Here is a 24,289-nt window from a genome sequence, read left to right as displayed (position 1 = left end):
TGCTCTGGAAGACTGTTACAAGAGATGGAGCCTGAAATCATGGACCAGATGGACTCAGCAGCTTTATAGCTACTGGTCCATGCACTTAGATAAGAGTGATGGTATATTGAAAATGTGGGATCTGAGCATGACGTGAATGGTATGGAATAAGGGGTGGATAATGTCCTGGGTTCAGCAGTAGCAGCCATGTTTCTCCTTCTTGGTAGCTGGTGCAGTGCAGTGTTCTGACTTTCGGCCTGGGAACAGAACTGATAGCGATGTTTTGGTTTGGCCAAGGACTCTGTGAGGCTCATGCTCTGCCAGGGAGGAGGGGAAGCCGGGAGGAAGCAGAGACAGGACACCTGACCCAAACTGACCAAAGAGGTATTCCATACCGCAGCACGTCATGCCCAGGATGTAACTGGGAGTTAGCCGGAAGGGCTGGGAGACTGCAGGATTGGAGGAGGTATCAGTCGGTGCTTGGTCGGGCTGAGGGGGGCAAGTTATCGGTCGGCTGGTGCTGAGGTGTTGTACTCTCTTCCCTTGTTATTTCCTTTATCATTATTATCATTGGTGGTAGCAGTAGTGATCTGTGTTATACCTTAGTTACTAAACTGTTCTTATCTCAACCCGTGGGAGTTGCATTCTTTTCAATTCTCCTCTCCGTCCCTCCGGGAGTAGGGGGAGAGAAAGAAGGGGGGGGAGTGAATGAACGAGTTACCTGACTGGGTTTAAACCACGACACCCTGTAAGCATGGTCTTTTCATCCTTCCCTTCCTTTTTCATTCCATTCTTCCTTAAAATATTTTCTTCAGTTACCACACATTTTTGTTAGAACTTCTTTGTATCAATGCTACTTATCAGCCCCTGGCTAGGACTGGGGATCCCTGTAGCCATCCCTAGCCCTGTTTTTGAATTGGTGGGGTAGCTCACATATCTACACGACTGTGTATTTAGTACTTCTGGTTTCTCTCTCTGCAAGAGGTCCTGCTCTTGCAGTCAGATGCAATACTCATACACAGAGCTGCTCTAAGGCAATGTGCTTTTTGCTTGGATTTTGAGCCCTCTTACCTTCCAGATCTGTGTGCTGATGGACACGGCTGTTCCTGTGCCTGGCTTCCCCCACACTGTGCACATTAACTGCCTGGATTTATTTCTAAACCAGGACATAAAAACCTCTGAAACCTGTTCAGATCCCCTCCCTTCTTCCTAAATCACCAGCTTTTTCCTGTTACAGACATTAGTTTTGTCTTAGAGATAGAAGTGAAGGGGTAATAGTTCTTCCCCACTAGAGTATACAACCTATTGTTAAAATTCTGTGATTCCAGTAGTGAGGACTAGATCATCTTCATACTTCAAAATACAAATCAACCTGAAGCTTACTCCAAGCATCCTCTAAAGGCTTTCCTCAGAGCCGTCTCTTTATGCTGCAGTCTATAAACTGTTATTGAATAGAATTGCCCTTTTCCCCATCATTATTAACAGTTTGTCATCTCTGCTTTATCATCACCAGCCATAGCATGTTGTGAGAGGCTGATGCTATTGTTAGGTTTTCCTTTATCCCTAAAATACTTTAAAAACTCTCTTCATTTTCTTTGGCTCTGCCAAAGATGGATTTTTCCAGCCACTGTTTCTGTCTGTACTAAAATACATTGTGTTTAAAAGAGTTAATGGATGTTAATTTCAGATGTGGATTCCTCCTTTCATATAGCAGCCATCACCATCATCATAAAAATATGGGGAAATGGCACTTAGGTATTTATATTTCCCTTGTCACTGCAGGTCTCCGTATAGTATTAGTCAATACTATTATCTTGGTTAATCTTGAATGTCACAAGCACTGGAGTTTCTACTACTTCTCCACAGAGATATGTCTGGAATCTAACAGATACTCCTTTTTGGTTTTATTTTCCTAATGATAAACTCATATTTTTTACTCCAGTGAAGTTTCACCACATCTACACTGTTGTAATTGAGGGCAAGATTTGGCCCTTTGTCATCAATGGAATTATAGCAGAGATGAATCTGTTCACTTAGATCGTAAAATCTTTCCTTGTAAATCAATCCCTCCAGTTCCTAAATCATCGCTGAAGATGTTCTTTGAGTTCCCTCCAAGTTGTCAATACATTGTTGATGCTGAGATACTCAGAACTGACTGTATGTTTGTCTCATTGCGGCCAGAGGGAGGAAAAAAATGACCTCCCTTGACAAGAATTTATCTATATCCTAAATAACCCTGTTCTCCTGTTATTTGCTGCCATATTAACCTGATGTGCTAATGTGTGATTTATTCTTATCCTTGCTGAATAATTCACTTCCTGAATAGCTGCAATCCAGGTGCTTTGGATTTGTTCATTTTGTTGTGCAACTGTGATGTTTTCTGCCTGTTTTTATTGCAGGGTGACCAGCTGCTTCCTATTTTTGTACTTGGGCATTTTGCTGATTTTTCACCTTAGACAAACAACCTTCCCTTTTTGGTTTAACCTCTAAAATGCAGTTAACAATGTGGCCAGGCTGCACTTCCCAGTTCTGGTTACAAGCCTTATAATGTTTGTATTTAAAAAGGATGTTTTGGCCTTCCAATGAAAAGTGTTTGGCCTCTAGTTACTTCCCAGCACTCTCAGAGATGAATCCAAAGTATATTTAAGTATATTGAAGTATATAATAACACTTCCATTGATCTGGTCTTTCAGTGTCTCTGTCACCATGTGCCTCTTCCCTCATGAGACACAGGGCTACATCCTCTCAGCGTAAATCAGCAAGCTTCTCTTAACACTGGAACTGGCTAGCACAATGACTCATTAACTGCAAAACTAGTTTGAAAGGGGAGATCAATGCATTTTTTTTTGCCTTATTTACCCACCCCTACCCCACCTCCCCCTTGTTTTAACTTTCCCATGATTTTTCCATGTCTTCCCTCCTACTGGAGAGCCTTGCTTGGATTGCTTCCAGTATCTGAAGGGGCCTACAAGGATGCTGGAGAGGGACTCTTCATCAGGGACTGTAGTGATGGGACAAGGGGTGATGGGTTCAAACTGAAACAGGGGAAGTTTGGGTTAGGTATAAGGAAGAAGTTCTTTACTGTGAGAGTGGTGAGGTGCTGGCACAAGTTGCCCAAAAAAGGTGGTAAATGCTCCATCCCTGGCAGTGTTCAAGGCCAGGTTGGATGGATTCTTGGATGACATGGTTTAGTGTGAGGTGCCCCTGCTCATGGCAGGGATTGGAACTGAATAATCTTAGAGTCCTTTCCAACCCAAACCATTCTATGATTCTATGAGTCCACCCTCAGCCTGTCTCTCCTTGGGTGACTAAATCAGACAATTTTATTTCTGCTGCTTGTGGTCTTTCTTAAGCTGACTGCCAGCAAGCACTGATGTGAGCATGGGGAATGGGCTGAGAAGAGGGGAAGCATCTCCAAAGAGGAGTGGTGAAACAGAGGAAAATTCTGGGACTTCTCTTTGAAAGAGCTGTGATGAAGGTTAAGCTTGAGCCAGCTGGCCCCTCTGGCTGGCACCGCTGATAGACAGAACCTTTATCAAGTGTCAGCAAAGACATATGACATTTATCACCGTGGAAAGCCGGGTGCTGCTGCACTGACAGAGCATATTCAATACACGCCACCTCCACTGTATTGAGATCCCTTAATGGCATGATTTTCTTGCTGAGATCGGGACAGCTCTTCCTGCTTCATCTCCACTTCTCCCTTCAGTTTCTTTTTGCAACTTTTTCTAGCTTGCCTCCAGAAGTTTGTTTTTATTCCACCCCCCCATTCCCTATAATTCATTCTATTTTCCTTTTCTATCTTTTTTTTTTCAGCTCCTTTCCAACATGTCACCCCTTTTCTCTGCCTTTACTCCCACTGAGTCTCTTCCCACGTAACCCAGGAGAGCACCACCAACCCCTGTATCCTCAGGCATGCATGGTGTAACTGCCAAAGAATAATTTCCAGACCTGAGTTATAAAAAATTTCAGGTCGTTTCAGGTCACAAGGCAGGCAAACAGCTGCTGCTCATGAAATCCAGGCTAAAAGGCTGGAATTCCTTCATCAACGGAGCTAAGCCCTTTAAAACAGGTATATTAGGACTGTGAGCCCAGCTTATGGACACATTGCTTGCTGTACAGAGTGCTGCTCAATGGGCAGAAAGGAGATGTGAGACCCTGCAATTAAGTGATTATGTAAATCTAAACAGGGATTTTGTTTTAAAGCATTTTCCAGTATGAAGACGATGCGATTGCAAGAGACATGTGAGCTGCTCTCGGAGCCAAGAAACAGTGCTGGCTTGCCTCTGCAGAATACACGCTTGGGAATAACCGAGCCAGTCACTGGATGTCACCATTGAGCTGCAGAAATGTGGCTTAAAGTTCATTATTCATCTGCTTTTAAAAGCACAGGGTTTTAAGGAAAGAATCTGTTACTGGAAACCCTTCGGTGAGTCAGCACCTTGCTAGGGACTGGACCTTGCTGTTTGCTGGGGCTCGGCATGGAGGCCATGCCTGTATGTGGATGAAGTCAATGTGCTCATCCTCAAAGGGAATGTAGTGACCAGGGACCATTCTGAAGGCAGGGAACTGAATTTGATGGTGTTTAAATGAATGTACTGAAACCAGTACTGCCCTAACACACATTCAGTAACCACCAGCACCAAAAGGATGTGGTGACCTACTACTTGACTAGTGTCATGAGAATGAGCACCCCAAAGAGAAGGAAAACAGACTAATTTTCACTTAACTGGAAATGTTCTGTTGTTTCTAGTCTCTTAGGCTCTTATGTAGGAAATTATCTCTGATGATCCAATTAGGAGAAAGGAATAGGGATTTACATGGGACTGAGGATGTACTTATAGCATAGATTAAAAGAAAATTGTGTATATATAAAGGAGAAGGAGGGGAGGCAGCGGAGGAGAGAAAGAAGCCAAAGAAAAGAGAGATCCTTGCTTAGATTCTCTCTCAAGAAATGAGAGAAAGGTAGTCCAAGGATGTGCTGATTTGGTCATTCCCAAACAATAATCCAAACAAGTTCCTCTCCCCCATGCACACACATGTACATGATTGAAAAAAGCATGCAAGGTGCCTTGGTAATCAAGATGTTGACAGCCAGATTAATCGAGGTACCAAGAGAACTGAAGGAATAGAAACTCTTTAATTCCCTGCAGCCAATGTGAAGATTCTGGGTAGTAAAGAAGGAATAGGAATTGCTCACATATGAGCGTGAATTCGACCTGCTTTGGTGTTACTGAAACCTGATGGGAAGATTTACATGACTGCAATGTTAAAAGCACTGGTTACAATCTGTTTTGGAAGCAAAACCAGGCAAACAAAAGTGGGAGGGCTGTATTCTTATGTCAAAACTGGCCCTGCCTGTTTCTGAGTCTCTGAAAACTCAGAAGCAAGTGATCTGAAGCAATGTTCTCACACAGAAAGACCAAGTCAGGTCCTGACTACTATTCATTGCAGGCCAGAGAGTGACTTGATTCCTTTGCATATCTCTCTAGTATAGTTAGGAAGAAACAGACTTTAATATGAATGGCATATAAAAGAGATCTCATGCTGCTAGAACTAGAATATCCTTGCCTTTTTTTAAAACACGAAGATGACAATTTCCTAATTTTATAAGTGTTTCATCCAACAGGAGGGAAAATGGTGCTAGACCTCATCTTGTCAGATAAAGAGAATTCAGTCACAGAATTGAAAGTCAGAGCTGTTTAGATGCGAGTGACATAGGCTTGATTACACTTGCTACATGCAAATGGAATTACATCCAAACCACACAGATATGCACATACACAGGGCTGATTTCACAAAGATGAAAGCTGTTGTGAACCCAATCATTTGGGTAAAGGGATTGAAAGCAAAAAGTAAATAACCAGGAACTCTATGACAACATTTTACATGCTTCAAAAATACTATTAACACTAACAAGGGAAAAAGATCTTCAAAAACCCAAATGTAACAAAATTGTACTTGAAGAAAGGCAAGTCTGATGTTTAGAGGACAATTGATAACTTGTTATGAAAATGTGACCTAGAAAATAGGTGCAAGTACCAGATTCAAGACAGTCTACGTTCATGTTTGCTTGAAGTATGAATGCAGAATGTGCAGCTATCTCGAAGCCACAGCAGTAGCTCTGCACTAAGTGTTTGTGACAGTTCAGTTTAGATGTCTTCAGACCAGCGAATAAACTGTGTGTGTGGATGAGCCCTCAGTCATTTAGCTGCTCATTGACATTGAAATTCCACTTTGTGTGCCCTGCCAGCCCAACAGCTATGCACCATCTGGTTCCCGCATCCGCTCTGTTGAAGGGACACCAATAATTCCTTGCCTTGGCTTGTGCCAGTTTAGAAGTGAACTTCAGAATGAATGGGAAGTGAAAAGCGAGCTAGCACAAGCATTTCCCAAAACACCCAAGGAGTTCATAAGAGGTAGGGACCAAAACCTTTGTCTGGCCCATAAATGACATTTGTGGAGGTTCTGATTTCCTCCATCCTGGATCCTTATTGAAACCATTTCAATGGGAAATTAAAAGCCTAAACATATCCAACTTCTGGGGCCTAATATCTCTGTGTCTCTTCTTTGTCATGGGATTGTGATATGTTCAGTGGAGACTAGAAATAGCATATAATGGTATTTTTCTGCCTGTGCTTTAAAACACCCTAGGCTTTAATTAGGATAGCAGCTCTGCTAGAAACGTTAGGTACACTTTGTGATATGGAAAATTGAAGGGCTACTTTAGCCTCTTACAATTCCTGTCTGGTTTTGAATGGGTTGCTCTGAAATACAGTTCTCGGAGTACTTGTGTAAACTAACATGTCTTTAAAAAGAAACTGCCATCCATCTTCTCTATGCCAGGTTGATGGATTGTGAACCTCTGAGTAATATCTCTTAACTGAATGAGCCATCTTAGCACCTCCATGGAGAAAAGAGATGTCACTAGGTGAAACACAATGGATTGATGGGGTTTTTTTGCTAGTAACAGAGGTGAGAAGATGGTTTTCTGCATAATTACAGAATTTGGACTATATTCACTGAAGGAATAGGCAATTAAAAGAATATTTCTCTGACTATGCCCTCTGATAAAGCATATCTCTTTATATTTGCATAAAGATCTTGTTGTGAGCAAGACAGAACCATTTGCTATATTTATGTGTTGCTTTTCATGTCAGACCTGTCCCATCCCAAGCTCTAGGCAAGGAAGAGTATCGCTGGATAGTGGTGAGGCTTACAAAATGAGAGCCCCTTTCTCAAGCACTGCTTCAGTGTTCTGCCTGAGCTGTGCAACCAGAATTTTCACAGTGGTAACTTGGACCGAGCCCAACTTCGAATGTGGATTATTCAGCTCTGCTGCTCCTATCTGCAGGTCCATGCTCCAGCAGTCACAAGAGCTATTTTAAATAAGGACACAGATGCCTAAAACCCTCTTTCAAACTCCAAGATGCAGAACCATGAGTCTGTGTTTGCAAAACTGGTTTCTGCTTTAGGAGAGGGGAAGATTTACAACCCTGAAGTTTAGATAGCTTGTCTTTGAGGTATTCCTTGAGAGTTCACAAGCAGAAATGGTTGTGCATGGGGGCTTCAGGTCCCCTCTTAAACTGTCTCCTGGAAGAGGGTTTTTCTTCACTGACCATACAACATGTAAAGGCTGAGCAACCAACTTAACCACTCCAAGTTAGAGAGTTTAGGTTTAGAAGTATGAATGCCTATTCGGTGTCATAAAACTTCACCCATTGACTGAGAAAGCATCCAGAAGGCATTGACATACGAAAGTACCTCTCACCCCCTGGACAAGTATGTCACCTCAAGCCACAGCTAGCGTGCTCACCAGCATACTGAATGGCAGACTCAGCCCCAGGCAGCATCACTACAGACAGCATTAGTGCAGACTACAGTGACCAGGACCCTTTCCAAAGCAGCATCTTGCCTTTGAACTGGGGACCTGAGGCTGGGAAGTCAGTTTGGTTTCTGGCAACCTGAGAGTTAAAATCCTTGCACTTTTAAAACAAAACAAGTCTAAACCAAAACCCTGTAACCAGAGCAATAACTATGGTTTAATAACTGGGACACGATCTACAGTTGGTGAAATTAAAGCCCTGTTTTCTACTGGCTAGCTGCCAAAGTGAGGCACAAACAAATGCAGAGAAAAGCAGGAAGCAGGTTAATGACATCCCAAACAAAACATAGCAAAAGAAGCGAGAGCAACAAACTTGCCGAGCTGCTACTGATGAGATGAATAAGATTTGAACTGACATATCTGATCCACTTGCTGCACATATTTTATCTGCTAGAGCCAGTCTTTTAAGTCTCCTCGACACAGGTTTGAGCCTCATCCTCCCAGCATCTGTTTTATCCATCCTTCAACTTGTCCATTCCCGATCACAGCGGGATTTCATTGCATCCTGCTAGGACAGAGGCAGATGCATTGGGAAGGCATTTGCTGCACACTGCATCTGCCAGGAGGCTGAACAGCCAGAAGAATTCCTGACATGATAGACCAGGTGTCAAAAGCAAGAAATAAAAGTGATAGTGAGAATCCCTGATGAGGAACTCAGCTTTTCAGAGCTGCTGGCCTGTGGTTGGCTTTGGAGGAGATTTTTAACTTGTGATTTCTTTCCCATCTCTATCTGATGTCCCACCTCAGGACTTCTCCTGCAATTATTTCTTCCCCTGGTGCCTGCTTGTTTGAACTTTTGAGACTAAATGGATGGCTTAGAGGACCAAACCACACAGTCTGTCATTCCCACCAGGTCTTCTGAATCTGCAGGTTTGAGTCCCAGCCGGCCTGACTTAGGGATTCAGTTAAGCTCACTGGGGTTACTGCTAGGCTGCTGTGAACATTCTTTTCTTCTGGAGCTATTGACATCCAAAAGAGTGGAGAAGGAAACAAAAATCAAACCAAATTCCTCTACCTCCTGAATACACACGTGCATGAGTGAAAAGACCGTGCAGGGTGCCTTCGTAATGAGGCAAAGCTGACCACAAAGAAATGCAGAGGCTGCTATTAAAGTCTTTAACAATACTTTTTCCTCTCCTTTTAGGAGGCTGCAAGACCCATCTTCCTCACTAAGCTATACTGAAACAGACAGGGTCATAATGAAGACAGGCTTGGTCTCTTTTTCAGTTTCTGTAGGAATCTGTTGGAGAAAGGTTTATGACCCCACACAGAATAAAATCCCAAAGTCCCTAAAAAATCTTCTTTGACTTCACAGGGAGAACCTTAGTATTTTGGTTTCCATGCTCACAAATTCCATTCCCTGTTTCCTGATTGTACCTACAGGCTTTTCCCCACAGTCTGCAGGGCTGGTGGCTGAAGGCATGGATTAAAATGTACATACAACAAGACAGCAAGTGCAAGACAAAGCACAGAGTTCAGACTCATAGGTAGAGAAGTCTTCCCAGAAACCAACCATGAGCTTTCCTTCTTGAGCTGCACACATTTAATAGTATTTGTCTATTAGTCAAACTTCATTCCAGAAGCATATACATCTTTGTCTTTGGCCTCAAATGTGAAAACAGCTTCAGCAACACATTCATGTACTGTGCTTAAATGCTACTGATTTTTAAGGCCCTGACAAATTGAAGCCTAACCAAAGAATTTGCCTAGAAAAGGGATTTTCCCTTTGAATCAGAACTGCATTTCTCTTCCTCTACAACTATTACCGTTGGTCAATAAAGGCTGTTCAAGATGTCTAGTCTATGAACATATATAGTCCAGTCTATTTTTACATAAAGGCAACATACAGGAAACTTCCAAAATGACATTTTATCCCACCTATTTTGATAAGTATTTAGTATGGGATGACTGAATTTGGTAGATTAGCCTGAAAACCTGACCTTTTGGCTGCTAAGTTTAGGGGAAATAAGTTCCATTTGCTTGGAGAAAGCCCTTTGAAAACTCTTTATGTATTAGAAAATCCAACTTCAGTTGTCAACCCAACAGAACAGATTTCAATGAGGTGTTGTAGCCTTATACAATCAGAAGATCTAGTTCTAACAATTCACTTGTTTAACAGTTGTCTCATTGGACTTAACCCCACAGACCTTGTCCACTTTTTGTGCTAATGAATCATAAAAATCCCATATGCAAAACATAAATAAAAGCATAATTTTTCCTGTCATTTTCTCCACATTGCATCCATTCAGGGAGAAAAGGTTTCTCCAAGCAATATAATTCCACTTTGGTTAAAATAGATACGCAAGAAAATATGCCACTGAAAAGCTAGAGGGGCTTTTGAACATCTTCCTGCTGACAGGACAGATAGATAGCCACTGATGTGCTATTAATTAGCAGAAAGAATAAGCAGAGATTGAAAAGTCCTTGGGACTGCAAATACCTTTTTCCTTTGATGTCTTCAAGGCCTTAGTCTAGGCTTGGAGCCCCATGTAGCTTTCATCACAAGAAAACAGTACCCTTGATGATGATGCAAAAGCCTATATTACATGTAAAGACAAATGCTTTTGATAAGTACACACGTACACAACACACTCAAAATTACAATGTTAAGATCACAACATAAAACCCAATAAATGCAAGAGAAAAGAATAAGCAAGAGAAGCAAGGTCAGGTAAAAGAGGAAAATCTAACACCAAGAGTGAACACATACAGCAGTCGTAAGAAGTCATTGCAAGTTTTCACGTGTCCAATTGGAGTTTATTGAGAGCACTGTAGAAGAGATGAAGGAAGCACAACGTGAAGGAAGGCAAACACAGTGCTGGGCAATGAGAAATTACCCCAAACTCAGAATTGTAAAGGATCATTAAAAAGATGACAGAAAATTATGTCATCTGGGGGAAAGGATGTCTTTAACATGAGGAAAAAACTTCCTATGCTGAATGCTGGACTCCTGTACCCTCCCCTCTGTGCACTTTGGTTACCTTGAACTGCAAGACACAGAGATGCGGTGATTAGCTGAGAACTCCAGTATGTAGATTTTTACATAATTCATATTTTGACTTCTCTAAATTTGCATAATAAATAGTTTAAACACTGCAGAAAATGTCTGAGAGAGGAAATTAGGATTCTGAATGAAAAAGTTAATTATACCTTGAAGGATATTTTTTTTTCAGATACATACGGGTGAGAAAAAAAGCCTAGAAATGGATAATTTCAGAGATGGAAATGCAGAAAATTATGGGAGTGGTGGCAACAGGAGAGTTATCTCCTTAAATAGGATAATTGAACTAATTTAATTTCTTAAACTGTGGCATTGCATTATAGATAAACAATTTAATCAAAATAGCAGCCTGGACACTGATGCTGCACTATGGATGCTTCTTGGGTCTGTGTAGAACACTGCTTTTCATTCTCAGCATAGTTTTCTGCAGTAGGAATACTGCATTATCATAATGGGTTGCTTCTTCCAAGTCATAAAGGGCAGGGACAGGAAATTATGGAGGAGTGGAAAGAATGTTGACATAATTAAATCAATCACTGCTGATTGGATCCAAGGCCTGATGAATTGGTGATTGGATCCTGTAGCTGGAAGACGCTGGGGACCAGCTCTTCAAAGATATTTAAGTACCTAACTTTTGCTGATTAAAATAGGAGTTAGTCGCCTAAATTGGAGTTAGATGACTGATAGAGGAAACCAAAATATCCAAGGCCTAAATACCTATCCCGAAGGAATGTGCATTTCATCTAATTCTCAGCAATTTTACAGGGTGACTACACCAAACCATGGTTTTCTGAACATTCATGGTGGTGTACCTACACCTTATGTGAGCGAGAAGGGAAAAGAGAAAGCAAAGATCAAGGATATGAGCTAGAGAGATATTGGATCAAGAGAGAGAGATAAGAGTGCATGTCACACAAGTTTCATTCGTTTTTCTAGTCCATGTAGTGGAAATCCCATGTACACCCATTTCCTTCTACCCACTGACAGTGATGAGGTAGGACAGCCAGTGACTAGGAGTTTCTCTGATGTCAGATAACCATCCTAATGCATGTCTGAAATGCCTTTCAACTCAGGTTGCCTCAGCTGTCACCCAGACACTGCTCTGGAGGAAGATAAACTTCTGCATTCTCCTGTTTCTTTTTCCCCTTTGCTACTGTAAGTCACACTTGAGGCCTGCATTGATTCTCCAACACCTTGCAGAGATTAGGGGCAGGGATGCATCAGAGCAAGCTGCATTCAATTACACAGTGATGAACTGACACCTGCTAGGTCTCTCACACAGCATCTGATCACCAATTGAAGGGATGATTTATGGTTTAAAGAGAGGATGCTTTGCCTGTCCTGCAGCTCGGTTGTTTGGGGAAGACATCAGTTTACCAGCAGCGATAAGAAATTGGGCTCTCTTGGCAAATTGAGATATTTGGATGCAAACTTCATTCTTTGGCACAAAGCACAGGGTAAGGAGGCTTCAAAACATTTTGTTTGAGTATGTTTTACCTTCTAGGTAATATGACAGTGTGTTGGTGTTTGTAATGATTATTTGGTGCTTTTTTCCTTAATGTGGTTTGTGTGATTCTTAAGAAACCTGTGTAAACTAATGGCTTCCTATAGGGAATAGCAACCTACAATACATACTAGTACAGACAGATGAAATAAAATATCACAGGTGGGTGAAAACATGTGAGAGCTGAATTATTCACCTGCCAGACTTGAAGGATTTAATTACACAAGTTCTAATTTTTATGGCATATCCAATTAAAATCAGTTCCTGAAGGCCTGATAGGGAATAATGGTTGGTAGGAATAATATGGGAAGAGACTGACTTACAAACAATCCTGAATGAACACTCTAGCACCGTATCTTCTACAAACGACTGATGTAGTCCTAACCTGAAGCACTTGGTCAGAGTTGGAAGGTGGAAATAAACCTCTGTGAAAATGGTGAGCACAAACCTATTGGAGTCAGAGTTTAAAGTGAAGGCAGAAAAGCAGGAAAAATAGACAGAGTGGAGCAAATGCAGGAAACTGAGCAATGAACTTCACACCAGGGAACTGATGCGGGATAGCTGACAGCAGCTAAAGGCGACAATGTTAAAGGTACAGTAGTAAATTACAGCAGTGCAGGAAGAAAAGCAAGAGACCAACACAGACACACAAAGATATCTTTAAAGACTTGACAAGTTAAAGAATTAACCAAGTGCATGATGCCTTGATCCACTGATATGGATACAAAAGAAGAGTGCATGCAAGGAGAGAATGGGAGCAGTTCAACATCCAAATTAAAGACTTTAGAAGGGATGTAGATGGAGAAACACAGACTTAAAACATGTGTAGGTGACCATGAAAAAATAATGGGAATCTTGTGAACCACAGTAATCTTACACCACAGGAGACTAATGGGTTAAAAAGGATATAGATGACTTGTATGTGAGTCAGACTAACCACATGAAACTCTCAAGGAAATCACTACTGCAGTCTCTGTGTTCCTCAGCTACTCACTGATACTGGGGAGGGCCCAGAGGGCCAGAGAAGGACAAACATAATGCCTATATTTGAAGAGGGGAAAGGTGAATCCAGGGGATTATAGACTAGTTATTTTAACTCAGAAAAGTAATAAATTATTAAACAATCAATTTGTAAGAACCTGGAGGGTAATAAAACTATGAAAGGTGCAGTCAACATGGGATTGCAAAGAACAAATCCTGTCATATTGATATCATTCTCTTCTTTAACAGAGCCACATGCAGTAGTGGTTTAGGAGGATGCAGCCGTAGTGATGTGTTTTGCTTTTAATAAGATCCCATGTTGCTTTCTTATAAGCAAACTAGGAAAATATGGTCTAGAGGACTTCCCCTAGGTGAGGATGGGCCCACAATTGGCTGAGAAGTCACAAATGAATAGTTCTCCTTTACCCTGGAAGGACATTAGAACTGGAGTCCCACACTTCAGCGTTTTCATTAGCCATGTGGATGATGTACTAAGGTGCACATCTATAAAATTTGCAAATGACACTTTGCTGGAAGGGACTGCAAGCACTTTGGGAGACAGGATTAGAATTTAAAATGATTCTGATACCTTGGAGGAGCAGTAGGAAATCAACAAGATGAAATTCAATAGGACAATGGTGCAAATGACTCCTTAGGAAGGAGAAGAAATCATGGCTATGTCCATGAAACAGAGAATAACTGCCTTGATGGGAGTACAGTGGAAAAGGATCAAAAGGTTATAATACTGTGCAAGGTGAATGTGAATTAACAGTGAGAAGAGGCAAATCTCGCTCTGGGAAGTAACACCAGGCAGATCGTATATTCTGCTTAGCTGGGCACCGAGGAGGCTGCAGCTGGAGTATGAGGTCTTTGGGGCATCTTGTTTTATAATGTGGACAAATCGGAGAGATTCAGAGGAGCAAGGAGGAGAAAAGTTTCAGCAAACAGAACCGATGCGTAAAGTTGAAGAGTTAAACCTTAGTAAGAAAAGACTGAAATGACATAATACAACATTCTAGTATTTTAAAGAACACTATAGCTGGGGATTAGCTATTCTCTGAAAGTATAAAACAATGAGTACTGGGTTTAATTTCCAGCAGCAAGAAGATCTGTGTTAGATGAAGTAACTTTACCTTGTAAATCAACTAGCAAGGATAGACATGAGCTATCTGTTGCTGGGTGCTTAAAGAATAAGTTAACAAGCTTTCTGTTGATGGGCATCTAGATCAGGGATGTTACAAGTTTTTAAGCTCAGGAGTGACTTCCATTTCAATTGGGATCACAGTCTCTATCTTTGGAAGTGATCAGAATGCCATTCTGGAGATAAATCTCTTCCAGATGCTCCATCAAAATCAATGTGACTTTATTATTTTGTAATACTGAAATAGATTTTAAAATAGTGCTTGGGAGAGTTGTTAGTACATACAAGGATGTTAATAACGGGTGCTAATCCATCCTTTTCAATCCAATGAGGAAATAATAGCATCCTAAAGCAAATTTTGCTGTTCCTATTTCAATTCTGAAAGAGTTCAGCAGCCAAGAATCTGTCCACTGCATCAAAGTCTTGCACTAACAGCTGAAATCACCTTAGTGATGAAGAAACTGAGTTTGTTTCACTCTTCTAAGTAAAAGTCTGCAAAAGTAGTAAAGAAATAATAGGGGTTTCTCAAGCTTTGTAGCTGGTCCTGAGTGTAGGCAGAGGTAGACTTGCAGCTGGTTATGGCCAAGCCTTCGAGAGCCACTTTCAGATAGTCTCATGGCATCTGATAGAGGTTTGTGTCTGCCAATACATATGGCAGTAATAAAAGAACACTTATAATTTTATTGAGGTGCAAACAAGACTTAAAGATAGATGCTACATTGGGGGAAGAAACATTCATGCTGCAAAGGACACCCAACACGGTGGTTCTGCACATGGATTTGCATCTAAGCAAGAGTTACAGCTCTAATAGGTTTCTCCATGCATGGCTTAGTTCACGGGCATGCTGGATGTTAGCACACTGAGATTACATCCAGTCTTTGAAATGTAATGAGCCCTGACTGCAGCTAAACCACACAATATGTACTTGTGGTGAGGTGTGAACACTTTTGAGAGGTGATATGGATCATGGAAAGCTGCTGTCAAATGAATTATGGAAGCTACCTCCTTATGTTGTTCCTAGTGGAAGAGCAGTACCCTTGGTTTCACACTGGTCAGAACTAGGGAAAGGACCAGTCAGATTCCTTTGTATCAATTTCTGGTTGACATCAGCGTAGTGGAAGCTGGCTACAAAGCAATAAAAACAAGGAAAGAAGGGTCACTCTAGAGATGTTATCATCTTTCCATATCTTTGATGTGCATTTCTTCCATTGTCAGTGGATTCTTATGCATCTGCAGATAGAAATACTTAAGTATTGTACTCCATACACCATTTAAATCCTACGAGGTTATTGTGCATACCTTCCTTTTCAGGGATCTAATTTTTGGCTAGGTTTCAGACCCCTCTTTCTCAGCTTCTACCTCTCCTGTGGTGTAATTCTCATTTTGCCTGCTCTGTGACTAGGGCAGCCAGATGTTGAGCCCTATAGGTGTTTCCTTTCAGAAATCCTTGGGTCCCAGATTAACCTCTGGCACTTTATGCTCTCCTCCAGGGTGGACAAAGCACATGTAAGCTGAAGAAGAAAGTCATGGGAGACTCGGACATATTTTTCTTTGCTAAATTTGTATTGAAAGGTCTGATGAATTACCCATCTCTGTGTAAGGGGGAAGCCTTCTATGGCTTTCAAAACTGTCTCTGTCAAATGAGATGTTCTAACCTGACACATTTCTCCTTGACACATGCAGTTGCCTGCCTGACTGAACTCTCCTCTCTTCAAGCTACTCTTCATAGCAACACAATAAATAAACAGATAAAATACACCAAAAGAGTAGATGTCATTAGAGCCACTACTATCCAACTATTTTGAAGCTAACTCCACCAAGGTGAAGTTATACTTCTTACCACTTCACTTTTCTTGCTCAGCTCTTCAGTGAGGTCTTTGCATCTTTTGGTTGACTCTATGCCTTAGGATAGGTAGCAGTGCAAAACCACCCAGGGAAATCAAGAGGCAAGTATCATTCCTAGCAAAAGGAATCATTTTCCCAGTTTTACAGCAACAGCCTCTCAGCTAACAACCCTGTGGCTGTCAAAGTCGCTCCTTTCAGCAAGTACATTTGAGAAATCCCAGCATCTGACTTTGAAATGCACTTGGAAGCAAATGCTGAGCCAGCAGAGAACGGAGCACATTGGTGTTCAGGGCTCCCTCCGATCTGTTCCAGGGAGGAATCAGACAGCACCATTCAGTTCCTCAGCATCCTAATGATAAATATCCTATAGTTGTTTACCTACTTCCAGATTGTACTGAGGGGAGCATCTAACAGCTGGATAAGCAATTACAGCTCCTTTCTTAAGGGGTGCAGCAGAAATCGGCAGTGTAAAGTCTAGCAAGATATCCTCAAGACAGTAAGTTAGGAAGAGGAGAAAGATGACTTCAGATGATGCCAGCAAACCCTGCTGAGATTAGCCTTCCTCTGGTGGGATTATTTGATGCATTACACTGCAATCTGCAGGAGAAAAACACAAGAAAACATAACAAGGAGAAACGGGGGTGTACCAGACTCTCATGGTGCTCTACCAGCAAGTTAGTGATTAATAACAGGAAACTCAGAGTTTCTTTTGAGGTTTGCCACCTCTCAGACTCTGTGTATTGATCCAATTGACTAGACTTTAGAACGCTGTTTCTATTTTAAAATGGAGACTTGTATTCGAAAGCAAAACAAAAATATGAAGCTTCTGTCACAATTTGCCTGTACATCCACCCAGAAATGAGTCCAAACCTCGGAGTATTCATTCAATACTTTGTTTCCCCACCATTTTGCTTGTTTATAGCATGTGGAAGTACATTTGCATTTAGTTCAATTGCTTTTTGTAATCATTTGATGCAACATGTTCAGGTGGTTTGCAGCCTGAAGAATCATTCTTTACAGATCATACTATTTGACATGTGTGGTAAAGAGAAGTGGGCAAACTGAACGACCTCTAGTCAACCCTTTCTATTTCCAGTAAGGTCAAGATCAATGCTTTTCCAGACACAAGTCTGAATCTCCAGCAGTGTCAATTTTGCATCCTCTCTAAGCACAGCAGAAGGAGCTCCAAGAGCTCAGCTACCTTGAAAACTGAGGCTGAGCAAGGCAAAGTTTTCCTTCCAGCCATGAAGACCCTGGAAAAGCAAGCAGGAAAAGCTCAGAGAGAGCTATTAATGACCCCTTGGGGAAGCCTGCTGCTGGCAGTCACCTCAGGCTCAGTATGGGCTGTGTAGATGAATTGCAGGTGCTTCCATCCTCTAAGTCTGTGAAGTTTCCTTTTGCTTTAATATTTATAGGAAACCACTATAACATATCAAATGTGCACTCATCTTTACTCCATTACTCATGAGAGGGATAACTCAATATGTCAAATATGCCCTGATCAAGGGGCAATTTCTCTTCTCCCCATGCCAAATGCAGACCAGGTGTAAATGGATGCATCTCCATGAAAATTGTACCTCTTTATGCTGGCACTGAGCACAGCCCTCTTGCTCAGTCTGCTGGAGCATTTCCCAGATACCAATGTCAGCTCCTCAGTTCAATCCAAAGCACATCATATGGCCCTTTTCTTTAACCAGCCCTACAGAAAGAACAGACTCGAATTGTGCTTTTATGCCTTAGTACTTTGTTTAAGAGTATGAAACTGTCTCTCGGTGAGAGAGATGGAGTCTTTCAAGCTAGCAGAGACATTTTTAAGCACCCTAACCCACAGCAATGTAATAGCTGCGGAGGCTGGCATTCATCTCCCTTCTCTTTAGAAGTCTAACAGTGAGAGGTCAGAGATAATCACCCCAATCTCTCTCTGTAGTCTGGGGCTGTGGGTACCTCCAGAGACAATTCAGCTGACCCAGATTAGACCCTGTTCTTGAGAACAAAATGAGACATCTTCTGGGGGAGCCTATTTCTCTCTGCTGTCTGTAGAGGAAGCCTGGCAAGACTAGATCAGACTTCGATGTTGAACACCTAGATGCTTAAATTAAGGAAATGAGGCTTACTCTGCCTAGCACACAAAATTTCAGCACTTTATTTGATGTAAATCCCAGTGCATTAACAGCTTATGAAACATTACTTCAACCTGGTGTCACACCGATTGAGTCCAAGCTTTGAGAAACTAAAGGGCTGAAAAAGAATATTTGTGTAGGTATTTTACTTCAACATTTTCAAAAATTCTGGAATTCTAAGGTAATCCTAGCTCCTGCAAGTTCCTCTGAAAATCCTATAAAATTCCATGTTCAAATGAGCTTTGGACAAAGCACCCAGAAAAAGATTATCTTTCTAATATACTATTTCATAGGCCACAGAGAATAAGCAATGCAGCTTTACCAACTCTTCTTTTTCCCCTTTTGAATCTCAGCTCTCTCATTCACATACAGAATTCCTCTGGCTTCATCATTCTCTCTTGTGCTTAGTTACGCTTCGTGTGAGTTTTCATTGACCTTTTTGGGGTTCTTTTTTGGGGGGGGGAGAGAGTTTGCTTGGGGTTCCCCACCGTTACCCTTCCTGTACTCCTGCATCTCCAAGTAAATCCAAAACAGCTTTATTATTTATAAAGAATCTTCAGTATCTTTGGTGCTTTATATACTTGTATAAATGCATTACCTGACCTCTAAGTGTTCTTGTCATAAAAGCAACCTGAAGGTACCAAAACCTGTAGTACAAGTGTAGGAATCTCAACAAGTCACCATGGTGTTAAGATGAGGTTACCACTGTGAATATGTTGCCTCTTATGGGAGAGGGCTATTGTGTTTGCTTATGACATTTCCCATAATGAAAGGGTTATCTGTAAGACTACAAAATGTACCTGCCATAAAGGTGAAAAGCAAGCAAACAACATAGAACAGAAGCCATGGACCAACAGTCACTTATGTTTCATGAGGGGTTCCTTTAGACAAGCTCTAGTGTTATCTGTGGACTGAGTGGCAGTTGGTATCTGTGTTATTTTTACCCAGAAGAACCACAGTTCACCCTCCTTCCATGAAGTCCAGTGGCAGCTTGCATGTTTGGGGGCAAGGGGAGACTTGCATAGTTCAGCTAGACTGCAGAGCTCATTTGGGCACAGCTTGGGTCTCTGCAATTCTAATCTGGCATTGCCAGTAGACATTCCTTCCTTTTCTATGGAGGGAACATCTCAAGTATTGCCTGTAAAAAAAAAAAAAAAAAGTAGAAGTAGAAAAAGTAGAGGAAAAAATAGAAGTAGAGATAAAATCGATCCATTCAAGTACACTTCTTTGTATGGGGTGAGTAAATGTAAAGTCATTGAGGAATAAAAACCTGTTGGGCACTGGTGAAGCCCATCCTGTGCTCTGTAGTCTTGGAGCAATAGGGATCTATTCTAGCTAAAATTATGATGGGATCTTCTCTATACAGAAAAAGCTGGAATTACTGCATTTAAAACATAGAAAACAAAAAAAGGAAGAAGTTGGATGTACACAAGTGAGACTGTGTTTATGCAGACACCATATCAAATATATATGTGGGCTCTGTTAGTAGAATATGCCTTAAAACATCTATGGATGTCAAAGGCATTAGCCTACATAGGTCTGTGACCCTGCACACACCAGCACATGCACGCACATACTTCTCTCATTCTATAGGAATTCTGTTGTATTAAAGGTTTTCCAGCTCAAAAGCTACTAGCAGTCTCTCCTGACTATGCACAGACAAAAATATACACATGCACAAACTGCATTCTGTTCAGTGATGCAGCTTTTTGCTGTTCTAAATCATCATCATCCTCTTCATTATCAGAATTAGTACTGCAGTAAGCTCATTCCTGGAATGAGCAGGTGTGAGGGGAAAATAAAAAAACAACCCAAACCAGACCCAATAAGGTCATCCTGAGTAATGCAGGGATATTATCAGACCTCTTGGATATGCATCCATCACACTAAAACTTACCCAGATGCTTATTCTCCATTCCTAGCCCTCCTTCCCTCAGTTGTACATAGGAGCATACCTACACCTAAACTTAGATATCTTCCCTAGGAGACTCTTCCAAGACTTGAGCTGCCATCTATTTATTCCCACACACTCTCTTCCATAGATATAGTGTTAAAAAAAAATATCTCATCACCATGCTCACTGTTTCCGTGAAGTCAGAAATAAGTCCCAGGAAGCTGCCAGAGGTTTAGAAGCTAAGCCAGCCATGCACAGCTCCGGTGCTGCTGACATTTCCAGATGGCATTAATTTAATTCCACTTAGTTATGCTTTTAAATTTGATTTGAAAAATGTGTCATAAAATACCATTAAGTGCAGGGCAGCATTGGGAAGCAGGCTGTGAAGTTCCCTGCACTGACAAAATCCCAGGGAAGGGAATGTAATTTTCATAGCTAAGCACTGGGGGGTATGTTGGGAGAGATTCCTTTAGAGGGTGAGTTGAGTGAATCAAGAATCACGAATAAGCATTATATCCACTAGATATTTTCATGGTGTAGCAGATCTGGAGGACTCTGATTTAGTGCTTTAAAGCCAAGGGTTGATGGGGAAAGGGAAGATACATGCAAAGCCTTCTGCATCAGTAGGCATACCCAGAAAGGAGAAAAGAGAACAGATGTGCAGAAGAGAAATCTGGAGAATCACTAAGACTTAATTGTGTAAAAATGCAGAATATTATCAATGCTGAGATATGGTTTTGACCCTGACCCACTGTTACACACTACAGAAAGATTAATACCTTTTAAAGACAGAGTGAGCTTTAACTGGTGCCTATTCTAGCTACAGACCACTTCCACACTCATCACAGTATAACATCCTTTCCTAGATTCCATTCTCATTTTCAGTTTTCCAAAACACAACTTCTTCTCCCACTTCCATAGCCAGCCCATTTGTTCAGACCTGTGCTGGGCATCCTCAGAAGTACCTGCACACAGTGCTGGCTTGTCATCTGTAGTAGCTGGCATACGCATCTACAAAATCATACCTGGTAACAGAGGAGCAGATGGTCTTATGGAAAGAACTGTGTTGGAAGCATTTTCTCCTATCCAAAAACTCAGATACTTTTTTCTCCATCCCAAAATTGAATGTTATTCTGAAAAGGCAAAACTGTTAGTAGAAAATCTGTAAGGAAAAAAAATGAGCAACTCAAAGTTTGATGTTAATCATTATTATAATTGTATTTTAGTAGTATTATGAAATTGCCATCATTTCAAGGGAGGAACAACTGGGAAGTTGTGCTTTCCTCAAACACAACATGTCAAAATGTCTACAAATTTCCTTAAGTAATTTTGCAAACAGATTATCACAAAGCTTTTACAGTCCCAAAAGTCTCTTCCATGTCTAACAATGAGTCCCACGCCCCTCTTGGCAATAAACCTTCTCAGTGAGAAGGGTGGTCTGAACAGCCTCTCCCACTGACTCTCCTGATGGGTTCACCCCAAGGGACAGAGCTGATCACTGTGAGACGCTGGGTCAGGGGGCTGTATTTCCCTACTTAGATCATTGGGTTTTCTCTACCTCCTGTAGGAATCCTTTGGGGGGGGGAATGAGCCTCTTATTACATAACCTTACACTGACCAGTACCAAAAAGTGTGATAATGAATATATCTGGATAGCTCTGTGATGGATTCTTGAGTCAGTCTTGCGAAGATGGAATGCACTGCCTTTCCCCTTTTAATTGAAACCTAAACTATGGCTCCTGCAAAGTACCCATGTGAAGGGCTCGATGGTCTCATTTTCTGAAGAACTGCCTTTTCCTCTCCTTTTTTTTTCCTCACGTCTCTTTTCCTCTCATCTCCATTATCATTTTCTCTTTGACCATTGTTTTGATTTCTATTCTCAAAACCTGGTAGGGCAGAGAATCGAATGGATGGCTGCCTGTCTCACCCCTTACTAGAGAGACAGATGTGAATACTGAAAGACTCTCATCCTGGCAAGCACCCAAGTGCTCTGTGACAGCCTTTAAGCACCTGAAGCACCCTAGGAATACTGAGCAATCCACAGCTGTACATCCCTGGCTACCACCTGACACGGAGCAGTGGCACACATCTGGAATACAGAGCAATACACTCTTCATGCTGGAATACCGAATGACCCACAACCACCAACACCCTCTGAATACCAAGCAGCTCTGCACCTTTGCAATGCCAACTGCATCTGAAGGGAAACACTGAGACGTGGCTCAAAACCAATCCTCCTGCAAGGAAGGGTTTGAAAGGCTGCAGAAAGTAAGTCTGAAGCTGTGGAGTTGGATCCTGAGCGAGGATTTTTACGGAGGAAGTATAGAATATAAAGCAGCCAAACATTACCAAAGGATGCAGTGGGAGCTAAGCACCTAATCCATTTTTTTCAGGTGCTTTTTAGAAATCCACTGTAAGACTGAGTGTATTCCCTGTTGAACAGAGCAGTGCATTGCTATTCCTAACAGGTCCTGGTGTCAGCAACACAACGACAAAGGCTCTCTCTGCTACTGGGAGAGACCAGGTCAGAAAGGCTGGAGACCTTGCTTGTGAACTTTAAATGACCTACTCTTGAAGCCAAAAAATTCCTAATTTTTCCTTTGCTAGGGTACCTTAAACAGGAGATACACAAAAAAAGGTTCTTTGGAAACTCATTTTTCCCCTCCAGGGTATTAACACAAGCTTTACAAAGGCTTATAATCCCTTTAGACAACAGCAGCAAGAGCAGCAGCAACTACAAAGCCCTAAGCTTGGAACTCAATCCCCTGGTGATGGGCTGAACCCTCTGCTGAGGTTGCAAAGGAAAAGAGAAAGGTGTGAAGATATTTACATCAAACACATGGAACAAGAGGGGATTTTAATCAAACTTTCCTTTTTCATCTGTTCTTTCTTCTCTTGGAATCTGCTTTTTCTTTATCCTGATGAAATTCAGCATTTGCTTTTTTTGCCTTTTTTTATTCCTGTAGAAAAGGAGGATTTAAGAAAAAAAATATAATAATAATCACAATCCCCCCTGAAAACTCTGAGTATTAAAACTCCAGGGCAATGCATCTCTAAAATCTGTAAGACTGTAAGAAGATAAGAGACAAAAACCCATGCAACTGTTTCCTCTCTGTGTCTTTGGAAGTTGCAGACGCGTATATAATACCCCTAAGCCGGGGTAATCTGCTTGCCTCCTCCTGCCTTTCCTGATGCACGCGGATGTACTTAGCATTAATATTCCTCACACTACAGCAAATGAACACCCAGGAGGCAGCTGACTCAATCAGTGCTTGTTTTACTTACTGTGTATCGCTGAGAAAAGACCATAAACTAGAGCACGACAGATCTGTAATGCTCATTTCAATATGCTTCCCCTGTTTGTTCCAGCCCTGATGAACCTTCATATTCAGCCAAAATAAAAGGAGGGGGAAAAAAAGAAGAATTAAGAAATATATTACAACAAACGCATTAGCACCGTGTGGTAAATTACCACTGGAGATCCCGGTTCCTCCTAGTAGGAGCATTTGTGGATAAACACATTTGTTTACTTCATTTTTCCTGCTGCCTTCCCCAGCATATGATTATTCACTGAACGATGTCACGACTTCCAAGTCTGATGTCATGGCTGTTTCCACAGCAACCAAGTGGAATCCAAGATAGATTTGAAACCAGGTAGGCTGGAGAAATCGTCATCTGGAAGCAGCATTTGTCCATTCTCTCTCATAAAATTGATGGGCTCCCACCACTGCTGTTTGGAGACTGGAATTTGTTTTAATTACGATGGCACAATCACAAAATGCAAAGGAGCTAGCTGTTATTTTTGGAACAGGTACAGCTGCAGGGTAATTGAGAGAAAAGACTGTACAGACCATACAGATGAGCTTATTTTGTGCGGGCAGGTTCATATACCCAATTTGGTGGGGTATGAGATATTGTCCCCTTATTTCCCTGATTAAT

At 41.5% G+C, this 24,289-nt stretch overlaps 1 long non-coding RNA gene across 3 annotated transcripts in view; it reads right to left on the bottom strand.

The window, feature by feature from the left end:
• The window catches only part of LOC133281360 (uncharacterized), a 32,712-nt gene extending 8,785 nt beyond the window's left edge, over positions 1-23,927 (bottom strand). Inside the window, exons 1-3 of one of the 3 annotated variants that reach the window (XR_009747486.1) lie at positions 23,823-23,927; positions 21,376-21,512; positions 16,715-16,810 (exon numbers count right to left, since the gene is read on the bottom strand). This is a non-coding gene — a long non-coding RNA (uncharacterized LOC133281360). Of the gene's footprint in view, positions 1-16,714; positions 16,811-19,319; positions 19,595-21,375; positions 21,513-23,822 lie in introns of those variants that run through there. The other 2 variants (XR_009747484.1, XR_009747485.1) reach the window with 2 other exon arrangements.
• Between the last annotated feature and the right edge of the window lie 362 nt (positions 23,928-24,289).

Source organism: Pezoporus flaviventris, unplaced genomic scaffold (genome assembly GCF_033815535.1).
Source record: "Pezoporus flaviventris isolate CSIRO_AGI_PZ_B2104156 unplaced genomic scaffold, CSIRO_AGI_Pfla_v1 ptg000097l, whole genome shotgun sequence".
Classification (NCBI taxonomy): domain Eukaryota; kingdom Metazoa; phylum Chordata; class Aves; order Psittaciformes; family Psittacidae; genus Pezoporus; species Pezoporus flaviventris.
The sequence above is the reverse complement of the archived record's forward strand: the minus strand, read 5'-3'. Positions and strand labels throughout refer to the sequence as shown.